At 39.5% G+C, this 22,148-nt stretch overlaps 1 pseudogene; it reads left to right on the top strand.

Annotated features, from left to right (window-relative positions):
* The first annotated feature begins 5,053 nt into the window (after nt 1-5,053).
* LOC140508614 (large ribosomal subunit protein uL11-like) lies at nt 5,054-6,202 on the top strand (annotated as a pseudogene).
* Nucleotides 6,203-22,148: the final 15,946 nt, after the last annotated feature.

The raw sequence follows: 22,148 nt of genomic DNA, 5'->3' as shown, positions 1-22,148 counted from the left end.
TTTCTCCCCAGCCCAAGTACAGCCTCCTCCAGCAAAAACTATTATCTGTCTTCTTGATAGCTATATATAACCAGCGGCACGTATGGAGTTTATTCATTTGAACTAGCTGTGTACTGGCTGAATTGGCTGTGTACTGGATCATAAGGACATTTAGTACTCACTGACCAATCATATGTATCCTAGACTTAGACATATGTATACTCCCTTACATTTATCTTGTCTGACAAGACATTGATGGGAGCAGTCTGGTATTACTTAGTCAATCCTGACCATTAGTTGACTTAGTGAAGGCCTAAAACCACACCTCCATGTAGCCCACCTTGGGCTATTTCCTGATGAACTCTGGGTAAAATACCTGCATAGTAGATACTAAATGCGCATGTTCCTTTAAAAACTAACCACTCCCTAATCCCACCCTGAATCACCTAGTAAGCATACTTGGCATGTGTTTTTACTATAGAATATCCTATATTAACTTTAACTGTACCCATCTAAGGTTGCAGGCTCCCTAAGAAAGGGAGCCCACTGAAAAGCATAATAAATCTTTACCACTTTGACCTCAAGGCTTGAGTTGGTGAATTTTTTTCCAGACAACCACACAGGGAACTCCAGTCTTGGGGTTCCTCTATCTTTTCAGCCCTCATCATTTCCAAACCCTTTGAATCAGAGACTCCATTATTAGGCTTAAACTCCAAGGAAATCATCAATAATTTTTAAAAGTCTCCATTTACTCCAAAACATTTACAGCAGCAGATTTTTTTTGATAGTTAAGAATTGCAAAGAGTAAATGCTTATCAAATGGGAAATGTCTAAATAAATTTTGATACATGAATGTGATAGATGTTTATGATGAATACAGAAAAGCATGGAAAAATCTGTATGAGAATGAAGTGAGAAAAACCAAGAAAACAACATACATGGAAGTGTAAAACACACCAAAAGCATGAAAAGTAAATGGAACAAAATTATAAAGGTCAAGTGGGACCCAAATGAAGAGATACGAGAAGATTCTCCCCCACCTATCATTTTGTGAAAGTGGAAAGTTCACAAGTGTTACACATTGCACAAGTTTTTGGACTGTTTCTATAGTAATGTTAAGAAATATAAAATATCAATAAAAACTTATTTTTTAAAAAGAAATAGATGCATATGAGATACATGCAAACTACATGAAAGGTAATTCTACAGGAAATGACTCTAGCAGCTTTGGGTGGGTGGGGTGCTAGGAAAAGCCTAGGAAAATGGCATTTGAGCAGAATCTTGAAGATAGTCTGAGAGTCTAAGAAATGAATGGAGGACTCATTCAGGGAGATTTCAGAAGAGAAATTTTCAGAAGGAATATCATTCAGGTTTAAGTACAGCAGTGCAAAAAAAGAGCATGAAGATGGAAGATAATGTGTTTTTGTTCAAGGAACTGTGTGGCTGGATTATAAAGTATGTGAAGAGGAATAAAGTATAAGAATACTAGAAAGGTATGAAGGTCCTTCAAATGACAGAAAATTTTCTATTTGATCCTGGAGATAATAGGAAGACCCTAGAGTTTACTTAGTGAAGTGAGAGGAGGTACAACATGATCAAATCTATGTTTTAGAAAAATCCCTTTGGTAGCTGAGTGGAGGATGAATTGGAATAAGGAGAGACCTGAAGCAAGCAAACCAATTAGGAGGTCACTGCAACAGTACAGGTGAAAGATGACAAGGAGGCCTGAATCAGAATGGTAACCATGAAAATAGAGAGAAAGAATGTATGAAAGAGATGTTGTGAATGTAGAAACTGCTACGTTAGGTAACTGATTTGGTGTATAAATTAAGTGAAATGACACTAAAGATGTGAACCTGTATGACTAGGGGAGTGATAATAACAACTATAGTAACTGGGAAACTTAGAGGTATATAAATAGGGAAATAGTGAAAAAGTATGAAATTGATATTAGCAAAACTAATGGAATAAATAAACTGATCTGTGAAACAGATTAGATAAGCATAGCAAAGGTGCACAAGCAGACTAGTGTTCAGTTAACCCAAGAACATGAACTACTATCTAAGAGAATCTGTGAAAGGAATTGCCAGGAAAACTAAAAGCAGATGGGTACTTTAAGGATATGCCTCTAGAACTGGAAGGAAGCTCATAGCTCATATAATTCAACCATCTCATTTTACAGATGAGGAAACTGAGGCCCAAGGAGGTTAAATGATTTGCCCAAGGTCACAACGGTAGGAAATGTATTGGAGTAGAATTTGAACTCATATCCTCTGAGATTTAAGAGCCAATGATCTTTTCACTAAGGTGAAAAAAAAGTTTTATTTTAGCATCTTGTGCCATCTACTAGAGCAAATTTCAAACAAATTAATCATTTAAATGTTAAAGTCAAATCATATGAAAATATACAGGAGTAGAAAGCAATATGCCACAGCTATTGAAATGGGATTGAAGAGACAGATCTAAGACTGTGCGAGGATAGGAAGCAAGGCGGTGAGCTCCTTTCCATCAACTCCTCACAGATACAGAAATACCCCAAGAAAGCAGGAACAAGAGCAATTCAGACCTTCCCTCCAGAAGCACTACATAGCCTAACCCTAAGATCAAGTCTGAAGTCAGGAAGTAGGAAGAATGGACAAGCAAGAAAAGAATCTGTGGCAGGTATGCTCAAGACACTAATGACTCCAAAACATTTATAAGTATTGCCTCAGAGTAAAACACATCTTAGGCACAAACTCAACTAGAATTACTGGAAAAGATGAAGCAAAAGTTAAAAAATATTTTTTATAAATTGAGTGAGAGCACTAGGTGGGGGTAGGTAGGGTAAACAGGAAAGAAATGAGCCATGGAAGAAGGGGAAATGGAATTAACAGCTTGGCAGAAGAAGTATAAAACCTTGCCCAAACAACAAACTCTCTCAAAATTAGTTTGGATCAGACAGAAGCCAATGACTTCATAAGACTACAAGACATATTCAAACAAAGACAACAGATGGGAAAAAAATAGAAGACAATGTAAGGTGCTACAAAGCAAAAACTGGCCTGGAAAACAAATCAAGGAAAAAATATTCAAGAATCACTGGACTGTCTGAATACCAAGATCCCCACAGACATAAAGTTTTAAGAAATTTAAAACTGCCCAGATTTCTTATAAGGAATCAGAAGGCAAAGCAGAAGTAGAAAGAAAGCACCAATCATCTTCCATCACCCCCAACCTCCCGAAAAACCTAAATGAAAACTCCCAGGAACACCAAAGCCAAAATCCAGAACTTGGAGGTCAAAGAAAAAATAATGTAAGCAACCAGAAAGAATTAAAGTAGTGAAAAGCCACAGTCAAGATCACACAATTAAACAACTACCACTATAAAGAAGCAGAGAGCTTGGCGTAATATATGCCAGAAAACAAAGGCTTTCAGCCAAGAATAACTTACCCAGCAATACTAAGTGAAATGCTACAAGGGAAAATTGGATCTTTAATTAAATAGAGGACTTCCAGTCATCCCTAACGAAAGGGCCAGAAATGTGAAGGAACTCTGAAGTACATAGGAACGAAATGAAACATTAAAAGGTAAACATGACTGAATAACGAGGATTAAACAAAGATAAACTGCTTACATTCAAATATGAGAAGATGATACGTGTCTTGTCTGAGCCCTATCATCATCAACATTCATAGAGGGAGTCCAGTTGGACAAGGGCTGGGAGTGATTCTGTTATACATTGTTGATCTTAAGAAAATAATAAGGTAGAGTCAAAATGGCAGACTTTTTGCCTAGCTCATACAATACACCTCCTCCAGAACAACCTAGAAAATGTATTCAGCTAAATTCTGATTGAAAATGCCTCAAAAAAGTCACTATGAATTATTTTTAGAGCCCAGGGCAGCCTAAAGGAGACAGAGAGGTTAGCCAACACTGAGGCAAAGGCACCACTGGGGGAGTATTTCAGTACCAAAAGACAGAAAGGAAACTAAGATGAAGCACCAAGGTAGAAAACACTGAGATAGAAAGAGATCCCAGGAGATCCCTGAACTAGTGCTAAGTGCTGGAAAGAGGACCATCTGGCAGCTCTGTCTCCCATTACCCAGTTACTGGACACAGATCTAGATCAGAGGGAAACAGTCTCAAACAAATGATGGGTCTAGCTGAGTACCAAATATGGAGTTAGTTCCAGAAACGTAGCTGTGTGACTCTGAGCCCAGGAGTTACACAGCAGGGATTCAGTTCTAGCCTTTAGTTCAGTGTCTCAGACTGCAATGGAATAACTAGGGCTGAAGTCTCATACAAAAGGGGAGCCAGCAGTTCAGTCAAACTGAACCTTCCAGAGGTCTAACAGTAACTGCAGTCTACTAAAATTTATACAAAAGACAATACACTCAAACTCTGGAACTTGTAGAACTCAGACCAGGAGGGCAGTGAACAGATCATACAGACTTTATCACTTCATTTTGGAAGCAGTGAAAACGTGCAGGCTCCCAACTAGAGCTATGAAATCAGCTGGACATAAAAGCATGGAAACTCAGTTCAGACATCCCTCCCACCTCCTACGGTACCCAGTCAGAATTAACATAAAATCCATAGTCAAGAAGTAGGCTGGAAGAACAAGCACACAGAAAAAGGACCCAACTGTAAGGCACTACTATGATTATAGGGAAGTTCAAGACACAAATACAAAAAACAATGACTTGTGAACTTCTACAAGCAAAACCTCAAAGAAAAACGCCCATTGTATACAAACCTGACAAGAAAAACTAGAAGAGTTAAAGAGTCAAAAAAAAAAAAGAAAGAGAAAAATGAATGATTTTTAAAACCAAATGAGAGTAGTAGAGAGAAAAAATATGGGGGAAAAAATGAGAGCTATGCAAAAAAGTTAAAAAAAAAAGAAAATTAATTACTTAATAAAAGAGGTAAAAATCCCTACAGAAGAAAATAACTCCTTAAAAATCAGAATTGGGCTTTTGGCTGACTGCTCGTGGTGGTGAAGGTACAACTTCTTTCGGTCGTCCTGAATCTGGGTTCATCCGACACTGGCAGCCACCCTGCAGCGTCCAGGCCAAGCCTCCACCTTCATCGTTGCCATGCTGCCCAAGTTTGACCCTAATGAAATTAAAGTCGTGTTTCTAAGGTGCACTGGTGGTGAAGTTGGTGCCACATCAGCTCTGGCCCCCAAAATTGGTCCTTTAGGTTTGTCTCCCAAAAACGTTGGTGATGACATTGCCAAGGCAACTGGTGACTGGAAAGGGCTAAGAATCACAGTGAAACTTACCATTCAGAACGGACAGGCCCAGATTGAGGTTGTACCTTCTGCCTCAGCCTTGATCATCAAAGCCCTAAAGGAACCTCCTCGGGACAGAAAGAAGCAGAAAAATATTAAACACAATGGAAACTGTTGGGATTGGAAGTTCAAATCCGTATGGACAGTCTCGGGCGGGTAAAAGTGGGACTTCTAAATCTTAGAGTCTTACGAGGCCCTCCATGAACAGCGGGGATTCGAGAAGGTCAGACTGAGCTAGCTCGGGTATTTCCGCCTCTCCCCGGGAGATACGTGATGGGTGGAGTCTCCCTGCCCTCGAGGTCGTCCCGGATCTGGGCACACTATTGTTATCTAACAGCACGGTATTCAGATGCAAACTGTGTGGCTGAAGGTTAAGTAGGATTGAGGAAGCCTGAAAGCTCTCTTAGCACGTGAGGAGCCAAGAGGACAGTAGGCTCCGCTTCTCTTCTTTCCTCTCTCCCCTCCCCCTCTCTCCCCGCTTGTACTTCTACCTCCAATCCCTTAAGATCTTAGCCTCCTTAGGAAATCTCCCCCTCTTCCTCCTAAGGAAGACCCCCTGCACTTGTAACTAGACCCTGAAATAAAGCTCAACCCTTGTTCGACTCTGGAACGTCCTTTCTCTCATATGAGCATCCGGTTTTGGCCAACCGAAGACCTCGGAGGTGAGGTAAGAAGACTCGGGTAGCCCACACAGGCCTCTAGGCCTGGCAGGAAACATCAGTCTCGATGAGACTGTCAACATTGCTCGACAGATGAGGCACCAATCCTTGGCAAGAGATCTCTCTGGAACCATTAAAGAGATTCTTGGAACAGCTCAGTCTGTGGGCTGCAACTTTGATGACCAGCATCCTCACGATGTCATTGATGACATCAATAGTGGTGCTGTCGAATGCCCAGCAAGTAAAAATGCTACAAAGGGGAGACTATTGCAATAAATTTAACATTTGACAACAACAAAGGCTCTTCATTTTTCCATCCAGAAAATTTTTGTGTCGGAAGCTACCACGAATTCTGGGAAATAACTTAATTTAATTTCTTTAGCCCTCTTGCTCTGCAACAACTTTCAGCTACTATGCAGTTCATTTGGAGGAGGGGAAGTAGTGTTAGAAGAGCAGGAAAGTTGCTGAAGCATCTTAGTGGGACTGGAAATTGAGGGAAAGGACTAGTTGGACAAGCCAAAATTTCCCCAAAGGTGAGCAAAAGTTGTCATCTTTGCGAACTTAATAGGAAAGAGTGTGCCTGTTTGCCTTAAAAACCTTGAATGTGAGGTATTGGGTATGAGGGTACCCTGAATACAAACTCAGGACAGTTCAGTTAATGGCAGTAATAGCTGGGATTCAGGAAAAGAGATTTTAAAGGAATAACTTTGGCTCAAGGTTTTTTTTCACCAATAGTGTGGCTTTATTCTAGGGTAATTTGTACATGGTCGAAAATTGCATAAAAGTTTTATATTCTATTTCTTTTGGTTTGGGGTGAATATTGTTGTGTAGTGCCTTATAAGTGGGACTTGGGAATCAGGATAGAAGTTTCTGGGCCTAAATGGCACTGTATATACTATTTACCCCACAGTGCGCTGTGTTTGGATATATACAAGAGTCTAGATCTGACTGAGCCTCTATAAACCCTTGGTCCTGATGACAACTGATGTTATTTCTATTCTATCTGTCCTGGGACTTTGTTTTAGGGGAAGTCATGTCTGTCTGACTTAAAGCCTCCCATTCTCAAGATGGCCTTTTAGAGCTGGGATGGAATTTAAAGATATTTTATCAGCTTGAACCTTTTCATTTCACACATGAGAAAACTGAGTGAGCAGTGCCCATGATATTAATGTCCTAATTCATGGGAAGGGTATTTCTGAAGAAAAAATAAATTTGTCCCTGTCTGCAAAAAAAAAAAAAAATTAGAATTGGCCAAATGGAAGCTAATGACTGCATATGACATTAAGAATTTTTTTAATCAAAACTGAAAAAATAGAAAATTTGAAATATCTCATAGAAAATAACAACTGACTTGGAAAATAAATTGAGGAGAGATCATTTTAAAATCATTGCACTACCTGGAAGCAATGAACAAAAAAGTGCCTAGACATATTCCAAAAAGTCAACAGATATACCCAGATATCTTAGAACCAGAGGGCAAAGTAGAAATTTAAAGAATCCACCAATCACCTCCTAAAAGAAATTCCAAAAGGTCTCTCAGACATATTATAGTCAAAATCCAGAGGTCCTAGGTTAAGAAAAAAATACTGCAAGTAGCCAAAAAGAAAGAATTCAAGAACTAAGGAGCCACAGACAGGATCTTATAAGATTTAGCAATTTCCACAGTAAGGGAGCAAAGAACTTGAAGGAGAATATTTTAGAAGGCAAAAGATCTAAAGTTACAACCAAGTATAACCAACAAGGCTGAGTATAATATTACAGGTAGGGAAAATGGGTCTTTAATGAAAGAAGTAGTATTTTCAAGTATTCCTGAAGAAAAGACCTGAGCTGAGTAGAAACTGATATTCAAACATAATACTCAAGAGAAATATATAAAAAAAAAATAAGCCCAAGTGGGAAATCATAAGGAATTCAACAAGGTTACAACTATTTACATTCATTCAAGGGGAGATGATAGCCTTCTGACTTTATCATCACCAGAGATCTTAGAGGCCTCAGCTTGACTCTTTTATATTGGGATATCTCAAAAAAAGAATAGATGAGTGAGGTAAAAAAAATGCCCTGGGGCAGGGGTGGGAGAGAGGGAGGGAGTGAAAGAATAGGGAAAATTATCTCACTTAAATGGGGTGTACAATGAAGAGTTTATACAACAGAGGGGGCGGTGGTAGGGGAGAAAGGCATTTGAACTTCACTTTCAACTTCACTTTCATCTGGTTAAAGGAGAGAGGAGGACACATGTGTACGGTTGAGCACAGAAATTCATTTTAACCAACAGGGAAGAAAGGAAGAAAGGGGTTAAGAAGAAAGAAGTGGGAAGAGGGGGCAGAGTAAGAGGGAAGGTAGATTAAGAAAGACAGTTGTCAGAAGCAGAACAGACTTAAAAAAGGGAACAGGAAGGAAAAGCATAGGAGAAGAAATGGAAGGAAATATACAGTTAGCAATCAAAACTATAAATGTGAATGAGATGAACTCATCTATAAAACAGAGATGAGAGCAGACTGAATTAGAAATGAGAATCAAACAATATATTGTTTACAAGAAGCACACTTGAAACAGTTGTACAAAATACATAGTTAAAGCATTGGAACAGAATCTATTCTTCAGATGAAGGGAAAAAAACAACAGGGGTAAAAATCATGATCTTGACAAAGCAAAAGCAAAAACAGACCTAATTAAGGGAGTCAGGGAAATTACATTTTGCTAAAAGATATCAGAGACAGCAAATTAATATCAAAACTAAATATATATGCACCAAATGATATAGCATCTGAATTCTTTTTTTATCTTTATTTTTAGTTTTCAACATTCATTTCCACAAGATTTTGAGTTCCAGATTTTCTCCTATCTTTCCCCTCCCCAAGATACCATGCATTCTGATTACCTCTTCCTCCAATCTGCCCTCCCTTCTATCACACCTCTCCCTTCCCTTATCCCCATCTCCTCTATTTTCTTGTGGACAAGATAGATTTCTATACCCCATTATTTGTATTTCTTATTTCCCAGTTGCATGTAAAAACAATTTTTAACATTTGTTTTTAAAACTTTGAGTTCCAACTTCTATCCTTCCCTCCCCACCCATTCCCACTGAGAAGGCAAGCAATTAGATATAGGTTACACATATGTAGTTACGCAAAAGACTTCCATAAAAATCATGTTGTAAAAGACTAACTATATTTCCCTCCATCTTATCCTGCCCCCCATTTATTCTATTTTCTCTTTTGACCTTGTCCCTCCCCAAAAGTATTTATTTCTAATTACCCCCCTCCCATTTGCCCTCCCTTCTATTATCCCCCCCCCCACATACCCCACTTATCCTCTTCTCCTCTACTTTCCTGTAGTGTAAGACAGATTTTCATACCAAATTCATACCATCTAGATTCTTAAATGAGTTACAGGGGAAAATGAACAGGAAAACTTCTAATAGTAGGGAGTCTCAATTTACCCCTCTTAGACCTAGAAAAATCAAACAAAATAATCTGCACATATGTATGTATATACATAAATAAGAAAGGATCTGAATAGAATTTTGGGAAAGTTAGATATAGTAGACCTCTGGAGAATACTGAATGAAAATAGAAAGGAGTATACCTATTTCTTAACTATGTATAGTGCCTACACAAAATTTGACCATATATTAAGATACAAAAACCTCACAAATAAATGCAGAAAAGCAAAAATATTAAATGCATCTTCTACAGACCATAATGCGATAAAAATTACATTCAATAAAGGACCTTTGCAACAAAGATTAAAAATTAATTGGAAACAAATAAATTAATCCTAAATAATGGGTGGGTCAAAGAACAAATAATGAACACAATCAATAATTTCATCAAAGATAATAACCACAATGAAATATCAAGAAAAAAATTGTGGGTTGCAACCAAAGCAGTAATTAGGGGAAATTTTCAATCTCTAAACTCTTTCATCAATAAAAGAGAGAAAGGGCACATCAATGAATTGGGCATACAACTAAAAGAAACTAGAAAACCAACAAATTAATAACCTCAAAATAAAAATCCTGAAAATCAAAGGCAAAATTAACAAAATTAAAAGCTTATGAATAAATAAATAAAACTGAAAACTAGTTTAAAAAAGTAGATAAGCTATTGGATAATTTGATTAAGAAAAACAAAGTACAAAAAAAGGTAAATTCCTAATAATGAGGAAGAAATAAAAACAATTATTATGAGCTATTTCATTCAACCATGACAATAAACTGACAATCTCAATAAAAGAGTTGAATATTTATAAAAGTATAAGTTATTTATTTATATTAACAAAATGGAAACAGAACATTTAAATAACCCTATCTTAGAACAGAGAAATTAAACAAGCCATAAATCAACTGGTAAATGGTAAAATAACTATGGACTATATAAAATACTTGGGAGTATACATGTCAAAACACAAACACAGAACTCTACAAACACAATTAGACATTTATCTTCACACAAATAAAGACAGATTGAAATAATCAATGAAATATTAATGAGACAATACAATAAAAATATCAATGCTACCTAAATTACCTAAATTAATTTACTTATTCTGTGTAACAAACCAAAATACAAAGGATGACTTTATAAAGCTAGAAGAAAAGAATAACAACTCATCAGGAGGTCAAGAATATCAAGGGAATCAGTTTTTATAAAATGGAATGGAAATGGGACTGGCAGCATCAAACGTAAAACTATACTACAAAGCTGTAGTCAACAAAACAATTTGATACCACGTAAAAGTTGGAGAGGTTGATCAGTAGAACAGATTAGGTACACAATATACAGAAACAAATGAACACAGTAAGTAATGTTTGATAAACCCAAAGATCTCAGTTTTGGGGAAAAGAACTCACTATTCAACAAAAACTGTTGGGAAAGCTAGAAAATAGTCTGGCAGAAACTAGATATAGATTAACATTTCACACTGTATACCAAGACAAGTTCAAGATGGGTATATATTTTGACATAAAAGGTCCACATTAGTGGAGCATGGAAGAAAATATCTGTCAACTTTATGGACAGGAGTTCATGACCAAACGAGACAGAGAGGTTCAGAGGATGTAAAATGTATAATTTTCATTGCATACCTTTTAAAAGTTTTTATACAAACAAAACTAAGGCAGATAAAATTAGAATGAAAAAATCTTTGTGGAAACTTTCTCTGTTAAAAGTCTTATTCCCCGATAAATGTTCGAAAGATGTAATAAGAGATAGTTCTCAGGGGAAGAAATTCAAGCTATCAATATTTATACAAAATAATGCTCCAAGTCACTAATAATTAAAGAAATGCAAATTAAAAGAGTTATCTGAGGTGTCATCTCACACCCGTTAAATTGACTAAGATGACCAAAAAAAAAAGGAAAATGACAAAAGTTAGAAGGTATGTGGGGAAAATAGAAACACTGATGCGGTTGATAGAGCTGCGAACTAGTCCAACTATTCTGGAAATCAATTTGGAAATATGCCCAAAAGCTATTAAACTGTGCATACCATTTGACCCAATAATACTGCTACTAGGTATATATCCCCAAAAGAGGAAAAGGATCTATATGTACAAAAATGTTTTTAGCAGCTCTTTTTCTGGTGGCAAAGAATTAGAAACTGAGGAGGGCCCATCAGAGAATGGCTGAACAAGTTATGGTATAAAAATGTAATGGAATACTATAGTACTGTTGTACTATAGCAAAATGATGAGGGAGATGCTTTCAGAAAAACCTGGGAAGACTTGTGTGAACTGATGGAAGGTGAAGTGAGTGGAGTCAGGAGAACAATTTATGCAATAATAGCAATATTATAAAGATAATTAACTTCAAAACTAATAGTCTTAGTAACTGATCAGCACATAGTGACCAGTCACAAATCCAAAGGACTCAAGATGAAACATACTACCCACTTCCAAATAGAGAACTGATGAAATAAGACTGCCGACTAAAATATATTTTATTCTCTTTTATTTTTTTTTTTGTATGGCTAATGTATTTGTAGTGGGTTTTGTTTTTCTTGACATCTCAATAGGCAGAGAAAAGGGAGGTCATTCGGAACCAAAAATAAAATTGATTTTTAAAAAATTAAATAAAATTCTGCACTTTTTGTCCAGAATGATTTCAACATAAATAGAATTCGAATGTGATTTCTTTCTTGAAATATTGCACCAGTGGCATACAGCATGAAGATTCTCTAATGACTCCTTTCTTCTTTGGGGACTATTTCAAGGAAAAGAAAAGAAAGCCTGACATCTCTCTGATATTTCCTGGTAATTAGGTAGATGGTTGTTTCACAGATAACACACAGGAGGACTGGAGATCTTGGACTCCAGCATCTAACAGGTTCACTCTTGATCTGATCAGACAGGAAGGACAGGAGGACAGCTTCAGAGAGGTTAATAATCTTACTTTATTTTAGTCTAGTCTTCTCAAAGGGTTCCTGATAATGAGAGCATCAGCTTCTATAGCATTCCGTAATCACCCTTCTTTCAGGGGACAGTTGTGAAGGAGGAAGGGGGACAAACTACGCTTACATCTCCGTAGAGTCAATCGAGACAGACACAGCTTGTGTACTCCCCCTCAAGCCTTGATAGGGGCTGGTCAAGCATACACAGATTCCCCCACTCACTGACCAGTGCCTGCTTGCTTTATAGGGCAACAGACAAAGATGGCATCTTGCACACATTAAGCTCACAGGTTAACTTTAGCAATATTCTTATTTTGTACAGGCATAATAAATATTACTCATGTCATCCCCATATCTCACTGAGCAGTCTCAGTAAGATTGCCTATCAGCATGATTCTAGGAATTACTATCTAGGGTCCCTGGGGCTATTCTGGGAGATATTATCTAACACCTGGAAACTAGACATTGCCTTGGCCTTGGATCCCGAAAACCTAACTCGAAGAAGGATAACAAAATCCTCCTTACATACAATGGTTCATATAGCATTCTTTTCTCCCACCACCCCTAAGATTATACCAGAGATTGGGAAAGAACACAGTCTGAAGTTCCTTTCAATGTTCCTCATTCCCACTTCCCACTACAGTATGCAGTAGTATTCTGTCTCCATGATTTGGGCTGGTCAGTTTCACATAAAAGTCATACATGAAACATAGGCTGTTGTGTTTGTCCTTCATTCTCAGAGGACCATGATGTCAGGTAAATGATGACAAGACTTGCAGTTGACTTTAATTTGAGGGAGGGAAGGCTATGTAAGGTCACCAGCTTCACTTTCTCCTCTAAAGCCATCTGGGTATGGTGGCCAGACATTCATCAGGATGACTGGAGATGGCCCAGGATGCAATGGGAGACCCTAGTCCTTTTAGGCTAAGGTCTTTTCAGGTTCTTACTTTGAGTGAAGTAACACCCATTCAGTGAATAGACTTCTTTAAGAAGTTAGTCAAGGGATGGCCCCTTTAATAAAAAAAAAAAATAGAATGGGAGGGGAAGACCCTCAGGGTTCCTGGCCAAAAGAGAAACAATTACTATTTACTATTTACAACAGATTCCTGAGGGCAGATTTAGATTAGACCCAGAAAGCATCTTAAAAAGTACCTGATAGAGTTTTTCATTTCATAGAGGAAAAAGCCCATAGAGAGCAAATGTCTTGAACAAAATCACAAAATGGCAAAACTGGATTGAAACACTGATCTCCTCACTACACCACAATTCCTCTAAGAATGAGAACTTAAATTTATAGTGTTTTAAGGTTTATAAGGTAGTCAGTCATTAAGTATTTATTGATATTATTTCTACTGGATGCCAAGCACTATACTAAGCCATGGAGATAAAAAGAAAGGTAAAAGACAGCTCCAGTTCTCAAAGAGGTTACAGTCCAAAGCAGAGAAAACATGCAAGCAGCTATGTACAAACAAGCTATCTACAGGATAATTTGGAAATAGTCATCAAAGGGAGGGCTCCAGCATTAGGTGGGATTAGGAAAGGCTTTTTCACTGACAGTTGAAGGAAGGAAGGGAAGCCAGGAGTAAGAGCATTTGAAGCATGTAGAACAACCAATAAAAATGCCTGGGGTCAACAGATGGAGTGTCTTGCTCAAGGAACAGCAAGGAGGCCAGTGTCACTGGATCACAATGTACATGAAGGGGGTGGAATGGTAGCAAAGAACCGGGTTATAAAGGCTTTTGACTGCCAGATATTTATCCTAGAAGCAATAGAAAGTCCCAGGAATTTATTGAAATGGGAATGACAGGAAGGACTGACACTGGAAGAGACAGGGAATTCTGAATTAATTTCTAATTAGTATTGACTGATTTGATCTCCTTGCTGTCCAAGGGACTCTCAAAAGTCTTCTCTAGCACTACAATTCAAAAGCATCAGTTCTACAGTGCTCAGCTTTCCTTATAGTCCAGCTTCCAGAGCTATACAATACTACTAGAAAAACGATAGCTTTGACTATATGGACCTTTGGTGTTGGGGGTGTAAGCTCAGTTTCATGTGGACAGTCTTGGGCAGGTAAAAGTGAGGACTTCTAAAACCTTAGAGTTCTCATGAGGCCCTCCAGGGAATAACTGGGAATTGAGGCGTGAGACACGAGCTATCTCGTGCATCTCTGCCTCTTCTCTGTGGGATACATGCTGGAGAGAGCATCCCACCCTTGAGATTGGCCCGGGGTCTGAGCACACCTGTTGTTGACTAAGCTAAGGGCTGAGAGCATGCCCAGTATTCACGTGCAAACTATGCGGTGGGAGAGCTTAAGTAGGGTCAGGAAAGCCTGAAGGCGCTCTTTGCGCTGAAGGGCCCTTAGAGGGCAGAGGGTCCCTCCCCTCTCCCACTCCCATTCTCTTGCTGTACGATCTTTGCCTCCTTGGGAGGAGGATTCCTGTCTCCTGAGGAAGAATTCACCCTGCACATGTAACCAAGACCCTGAATAAAGCCTAACCCTTGTTCGACTCTGGAAAGTCTCTTCTCTCATACATTTATCTGGTTTGGCCAGCCGAACACCTGCGACAGGTAAGGAAAGACTCGGGTATCCCTTCGGCCTCTAGGCCGAACACTTTGGCAACAAGGTTATATGTCTGCTTTTTTGTATGCTGTCCAAATTTGCCATTGTTGTTATGTTTGTCCTTCAGTTTTGAAAAGGACCATGTCATCAGGGAAATGATCACATGACTTGTAGTTGACTTTGTTTTGAGTGAGGGAGGGCTGTGCAGGTCACCAGCCTCACTTTCTCCTCCAGAGCCATCTGGATTCAGTGACCAGATATTCATCAGAATAACTGGAGATGGCCCAGGATGCAGTGGGAGACCATGGCCTTTTCAGGTACTCACTTAGAGTGAGGTAATGCCCATTCAGTGAATAGGCCTCTTTAAGGAGTAGTCAAGGGATGACCCCTTTAATTAGAAAAAGAAAAAAGTCCAGATAGGAGGGCAAGACTCTTTTCTTCTAAGGAGCAAATATCTTTTAATTTCATGGATACAATTGCTATCAACAGTGATCTTTGAGCCCAAGAATATAAAATTCTGACACTGTTTCCATTTCCTTGCACTCTACTTGTCAGGAAGTAATAGGAACCACTGCCATGAACTTAGATTTTTTGATGTTAAGCTTCAAGCCAACTTTTACACTTTCCTCATTCACCCTCTCCAAGAAACTTCATAATTCTTCTTCACTTTGTGCCACCAAAGTGGTATCATCTGCATATTTGAGATTGTTGCTGGGAGAAATGCCCTCACTTCTCTTTCCCTCTCTCTCTCTCTCTCTTTCTCTCTCTCTGTCTCTCTGAAGAAGGGTGGACTTGGCCAAAGTGTTTAATTCCTCTGAACTCTAATGAATTTCCTTGATATCTTTTTTGTGTCAAGCACGTTTTTAACAATTTGGCATCCAAGGTAGGGTTCAACTAGTTGATTTGAGGAGTGAGATAAAACACAGAGAGAGCACTCTTGTAAAAAAAATTTTTTTACAGTCCCTGTAAGTTAAATCTACTCTGTTCAAACATGAACCACATTCAGGGAGTTCCAAGGAACAGGGGAGGAAATTTGCCAGCTAAGCAGGTAACTAGGTATACTTTGCAAAGATCAGGCCACCCCAGGAACTTGCACTCCAGGTTGGTCTTTTACTGACAGAGTTCGGCATGGCAATCTCTTTGTTGGTCATATCCCTGTCCAGGAATTTCTTGGTTGGCCCTAAGCTAATGAGTGAACTTGAACAGAGTCCTGAGAATTCAAACAGTGGTGGGGAATTCAAATTTAAAATTGATGTGCACGCTATAATGCTTTGTTAAATGTCTTGTCTGTTTGAGTGCGTTTGTGAAGTGTTTCATAAGGGTGTTGAGAGCTGAAAACTTTTTTAAAAAAATCTTTCTTTCTGCATTCTAAATTCTGGCCAAGTTTTGGAATATGCAAAGAAAAATAAAGGAAGGGAAAACCTTTTTTCCTCAGACAGGTCTTTGCAGAGTATTCAACTTAAAAAATGTGGCTTTCTTGATAAGTTGGATTGTTGACAACAGAGTATCCATGTGATCTTTACCCTGTACACCAGGGGAAGTTACCCTCCCCTCCAATCGGATTCAAAAGCTGGAATGGGATTGGGAGAATCTGGGAGGGGCTAGGGGAGATGGAAGATGCAGTTTGAGCTCCTTAAGGAAGCAGAGTAGAAAGGGAAAAAGCTGTTCAGAGCTGAGAATTGTCACCATGTGCTCCTTCAAGGGATTATGTGAAGTTATGAATTAAGTTTTCTTTTAAGTAGCAACAGTATTTGACTTAAGGAAAAAAGTGGCTAAAATGTTTATCATTAGTAATTATAAATACAAATTTGATATGATTCAAGTCAAAATCTGTCCTGAAGGAATAAAGAGCAGCATCCGAGAATGCTTTTCCTATCAGGATTAAGCAGAAAAAGATATGTTATTTGGCATTTATGATTGTAAAGTGCTTGATACAAGGATGGGTATATGTTAGACGCAACATTAATCCAATGTAATTGTCACAGTTTTTAAATGTGAATTTTGTTATAGATAGATTGAGGTTTTAAAAGGATGTGATAGAGGGGGGGCAGAGCCAAGATGGCGAAGTAGAAGGCCGGACCTGTAGAACCACCCCCCGTAGCCCATAAAATACCTGTAAAAAATAACTCTAAACAAATTCTAGAGCAGCAGAAGCCACAAAACGACAGAGGGAAAGAGATTTCCAGCCCAAGGCAGCCTGGAAGGCCAACAGGAAATGTCTATCACACTGGGCGCAGAGTGCAGCCTGGCCTTGGTTACACGGTGCAGCAGGGACAGGACTGGAGCAGGTCTCGGGAGTGGAATCCCTGGCAGCAGCTGCAGTTCCCAGATCCCTCAACGCATGAATGCCAAAGGCAGCTTCAAAGGTCAGTGAAAAAGCTCTTTCACCTGTGTGAGAAGGGAACTTGATCTGGCCCCAGTGGCCCCAGGGTGGCAGGAGTTGCTGAGGCACAGCATCTATGTTAGGAGCCCTCAGCCTAGAGCCCCTGGGGGAATTGTGTAGCTGATCTGGATCTCAGCCCTGAGTGGCAGCCCTGGGGTGAGGAGGAGTTCTGGCTGGCCTGGTGGAGCTGATGGAGGCTCTGGAGAGGGAATTCTACTCACAGATCCTGGGCAGAAAGAGTGCTTGTGGTTGCACCCAGACCAGAACTCAGGCCAGGAGAGAAGTAACAACAAGTAATAAGAGTGTGCATTTAGAGAGGGCTCTACAAATTCTAATTTATTTTATCATCACAACAACCCTGGGAGGAGGTCAGTGAGGAAACTGAGGCAGACAGAGGTTAAATGACTTGCTCACGGTCACAGAGCTAGTAAGTGCCTGAAGTCGAGTCTCCCTGACTCGACTCTCCAAGTACAGTGTTCTATTCACTATACCATATAAGGCATTTTGTGTACCCATTGAGCACAAATCCCTGTTCCATGCTGAGGGAAATACAGTTTGAAGATCTCGTATCTGACCTCATAGTGCTCACAGGCACCCTAATAGAATATATAAACTGTTTGGGGCCAGGGACTGTTTTGCTTTTTAGCTTAGTGGTGGATGGACAGCTAGCTGGCTTTGAAATCAGCAAGATTTAGGCTCAAGTCGCACCTTTGACACAAACTGGCTATGTGACCCTGGTAGCAAGTCACTCAAACTCTCCATTCCCCCTGGAAATATAAGTTCCAAGGCTGTGAGTTCCAAAGGGGACACCCACTTGCATTTGTACAGGGACTTTCCTCACCCAGGGCTGCCCTACACCAAATCTGAGGTCTAGTTCCTATGTCTAGAGTCCAGTACAATGCCTTGAACACAGGGCAGAATGAATAGGGTTAGAACCTAGTAGAGAGTAAATTAACCTCTGTCTGCCTGTTTCCTCAACTGTAAGATGGGTATAATAATGATAGCATCAGCCTCCTCCCAGAGTTGTTGCAATGATAAAATGATTTCATATTTGTTGAACTAGATAATCTCTAATATCTCTTGTGGCACAAAATCTATGATCCTACGAATTATAAAAACATTCCATATTATGTAATAATTTGGCATAAAATATTGTCAAGGATATTAGGACTGAAAAAAATAGACTAATCATTCAGGGAGTCTGAACAGAGTAACTAGGCAAAGGTAATAGGAACTTTGTCTTAAGGCAGTGAAATTTAGAGTACTATGAGTATGTCAGCATCAGCAGAAAAAACTGATCTAGTCCCTGGTTAACAAGAATAATTAGCTAAAATAAAAAGCTACCAAAGGGCATGTTTCCTCTATCCAGGAGTCATATCCTCTAAAAAGTTTTTCCCTGGTCTGACTTAGCTCTGTCCCCTTTCTCAAGGGAAAGCCTCCCAACAGCAATCTTGAGGTATACCAGAGTCTCTATCTCTTCACTACAGAGGAGTGCCACAGGGTCCCTCCTCACCTTCCACCTTCCCACCCATCACTGAATTTGCTTTAAGAAGTTGATTTAAGGATGTGTTTTATAAAGCTTGCCCCAGGTGCTGAAATTGCTGGTTCTGGCTTTGAGAATAAGTAATAACAAATATAACAATCTGAGGGCTAGGTGCTGTGAAATATTAGAAGGATCAGAAGCTTTCAGTGAATCCTCCAAAGAGGAGTTCTGGAAAGACTCAGAGAAAAGCCAGTAGTAAGATGGCAGGGTTGCAGTCTGAACTGGGAGATTCAGCTGGGAGCCCTCACATCAATAAGAACCAATGCCTGGAAGAGATGTAAGCAAAGTATATGTCCAAACTGGAAGAGCTCTTAAAAATCATCTCATCCAGCTCTCCCTTTATTCTCATTTTAGAGAGGAGCACCAGAAAGTTCAAGTGATTTCTACAAGGTCACACAAAGTCCACAAGGTCACATAGCAGAGGAGGGAGGATTTGAATTCAGATCCTCTAACCCTAAACATAGTACTCTTTCCATTTTCCAGCTCTGCCTCTCTTGAATCCAGGGGGACAATACCCAATTCTTTGTTTGCTGTCACAATAGCCTAGAACCTCAATCCAATGCTGGTAAGGTAAATATGGGTGTCGAAGTTTGTCTGAAATGAAAATTTGGATCTTGAATGTAGATCATTGGATTAAAAAAAAACCCAAGCAGAGCATGTCTCCAAAGAGGCACAATGCCAATGGGTGGGTACGACCTCAAGATTCCTCAAAGCATTCACTTCTGCACTTTTATCTCATGATTTAGGTACTCAGTCCAATGATTCAACTAAGAGCCTTTTTCTTTTTAACCTTGGCTGAGATTCAATACTGTCTCTCTGTTTCTCTGTCTGTCTTGGTTGTTCTCTCCCTCTCTCTCTCTCTCTCTCTCTCTCTCTCTCTCTCTCTCTCTCTCTCTCTCTCTCTCCCTCTCTCCCTCTCTCCCTCTCTCCTTCTCTCCCTCTCTCCCTCCCTCTCTCCCTCTCTCCCTCTCTCTCTCTCTCTCTCTCTCTCTCTCTCTCTCTCCCTCTCTCCCTCTCTCCCTCTCTCCCTCTCTCTCTCTCTCTCTCTCTCTCTCTGTCTTCTGTCTCTCTCTATCTGTTTATCTCTATCTTTCCGTATCTCCTTCTGTCTCTGGATCTCTGACTCTGTCTCTCTGTCTCTGTTTCTATCTCTCTCTTGAACTGAGTTACCTGGCTCCCAATGAGAGAGATCCTTCACTCTGTATTGTCTAGTGTATATTCTCCTATGTCTACCTTCTCTGATTTTTGTTTTGCTCTTATTTGGATAAATGTTGTTGTTGTTTTCTATTTGCTATGTGTGTTCATTGAGGAGCTGGTATTAGAGGAAGCAGTCAAGCCTTGAATATGAGCTTGGGGTACCCTTTGACCTTAAGTGACAACATAACAGAAATTAGATGGAACCTGATCATATGCCCTAGACTCACAATGCTTAAGGGAACAAATAAATATACTTCTAGCATGGAACCCCCTCTCTCTGAGGAGAAGAGAGTGGCCTCTGGCCCACTTCCTGCTTCCCATCCTGGCAGGACTGAAAGTCTCCCTTGGAGAAGAGACTTGAGATGACCATTCTGCCTCCCTTCAAGCCCCACAAGGCAGCTTTGCCACATGTAGCCCCTTATAACATGGGAGGCTCATCCACTTTACTCTTTCTATACATGTAGGGGTTTGTCCTTACTTTATTTCCTAAAAGTCTTTCCAAAGCGCTGGGATGGAAATCAGAAAGACCTGAATTTAAATCTGGCCTCGGACACTCATAGGCCCTTTGCAAGACTACCTTCATCAATGATTCTTTTTCGTGTGTCCCTTAATATTTTTGTCCACTTGTTTTTACATATGGAGCAGAGGTAATCAAGACAATGTGATTTTCTGGCCCTCCCAGAAAGCTAGACTTGGGATCCTTGCTGATAGGTATGCTCCTTGCTGGAATGACATAGCAAATCCTAACTGGTCTCCAGTGACCAAATTGCTTCTCAAAGATGATTGTCAACCCAGAGCCCATTGTTGAGAAACCTCCCCACTCTGTGGTCTAATAGAAGACCAGTGAAAATAACTCAGCCATCCTATTTTGGACTCTCTCATTCTTTTCCCTTTCTCTGTTTTGAACTTTCAGAAAGATTGGGGAGGGAGGTAGAGGTGATTTCTTTCCTGCCCTTCAATGCTAGTAATGACGGCTTGCTGCACAAAGCATATATAAACAGGAACGTATGCTTGCTTATGTGATGAGGTCAGAGACTGGACCTTAAGTCCATGGCTGACTTCTGTAAGTCAAATTCTTTCTCTGAACAACTAGCAACTTTTTTTTTGAGGTGTCAAAATACTGAGGGTAATCAGTGACTTGCCTACAGCCAGTAGGCCAGATTTTGAATTCAAGTCCTCCTGATTCCAGGGCCAGTGATCTATCCACCTTCTAGTTACCTCACAACTAATGATTCTGAGAAGTGAACATTTATAATCTTGGTGGCTTCAAGAGTTACCAAGGAAGGTGCTACTTGCTCAGCAGGAAGTGATTTTTATAATCAAGGCACTTGAGCGCCACTACCATCCTGTATCCTGTAGCTAAGTGACTAAAGCAAGACATGCACCATGGGTCAGGAGATCGAGACCTTGTGAGTTGTCCACACAGTAGAGGTTTGAGGTGAATGTGAAATATCCACCTAGCCATCTCACAAAAGACCCTTAACTTTCAGTGTAATGAGTGTAATAGACTATGTGATACACTTGTATGATTCCTGTGTTTGTTAGTACGTGCCTGTGAGTCTTTCATGGTTTCTGTGGTAGAAACAAAGAGCTGAGCTCTAACTTATTACTCAGACTACTCTATACTTACTACCCATATTGTACATCGAGTATTTTTTTTTAGAAAAGACTCTGTTGTCTACCTTTGTGTTTCAAGAGGTTTTATTTTATTATCTCGATATTGACTTTCTTTGCCTCGTGGTGGTTATTGTAGCCACAACACTCACCATATGTAAAGCCCAAATATCACATGTGTATCAATGTGTTTCCTTTCCTTTTACGAGTGTGCCAAGGCTACTACACATTTCTATGTCTGTAAAAGATTCCAAATAAGGCTCAAAGCTTGAGCTGCACCAGCTCATTGAAAGCTGATCATGCCCAGAAGCAACTTTCACACTCTAAAATACTCCCCAGCATTTCTAGCTTCAGATTCAAGTCTGGGGATAGGAGTTAATTCCCTCAAAATCCTATTTTTCAAATATCTCTAGTCCCTATTTCCAGTTCAGTTTCTCCAAACTTGCTTTTCCTGCTCTGGGAAAATTCCTGAATAAGTTACTCAGTCAGCATTTAGACTAAATAGAACTTGTTAAAAATGAAATTGAAATAAAAGGTTAACAATCCAA

Source organism: Notamacropus eugenii, chromosome 5 (genome assembly GCF_028372415.1).
Source record: "Notamacropus eugenii isolate mMacEug1 chromosome 5, mMacEug1.pri_v2, whole genome shotgun sequence".
Classification (NCBI taxonomy): domain Eukaryota; kingdom Metazoa; phylum Chordata; class Mammalia; order Diprotodontia; family Macropodidae; genus Notamacropus; species Notamacropus eugenii.
The sequence above is the reverse complement of the archived record's forward strand: the minus strand, read 5'-3'. Positions and strand labels throughout refer to the sequence as shown.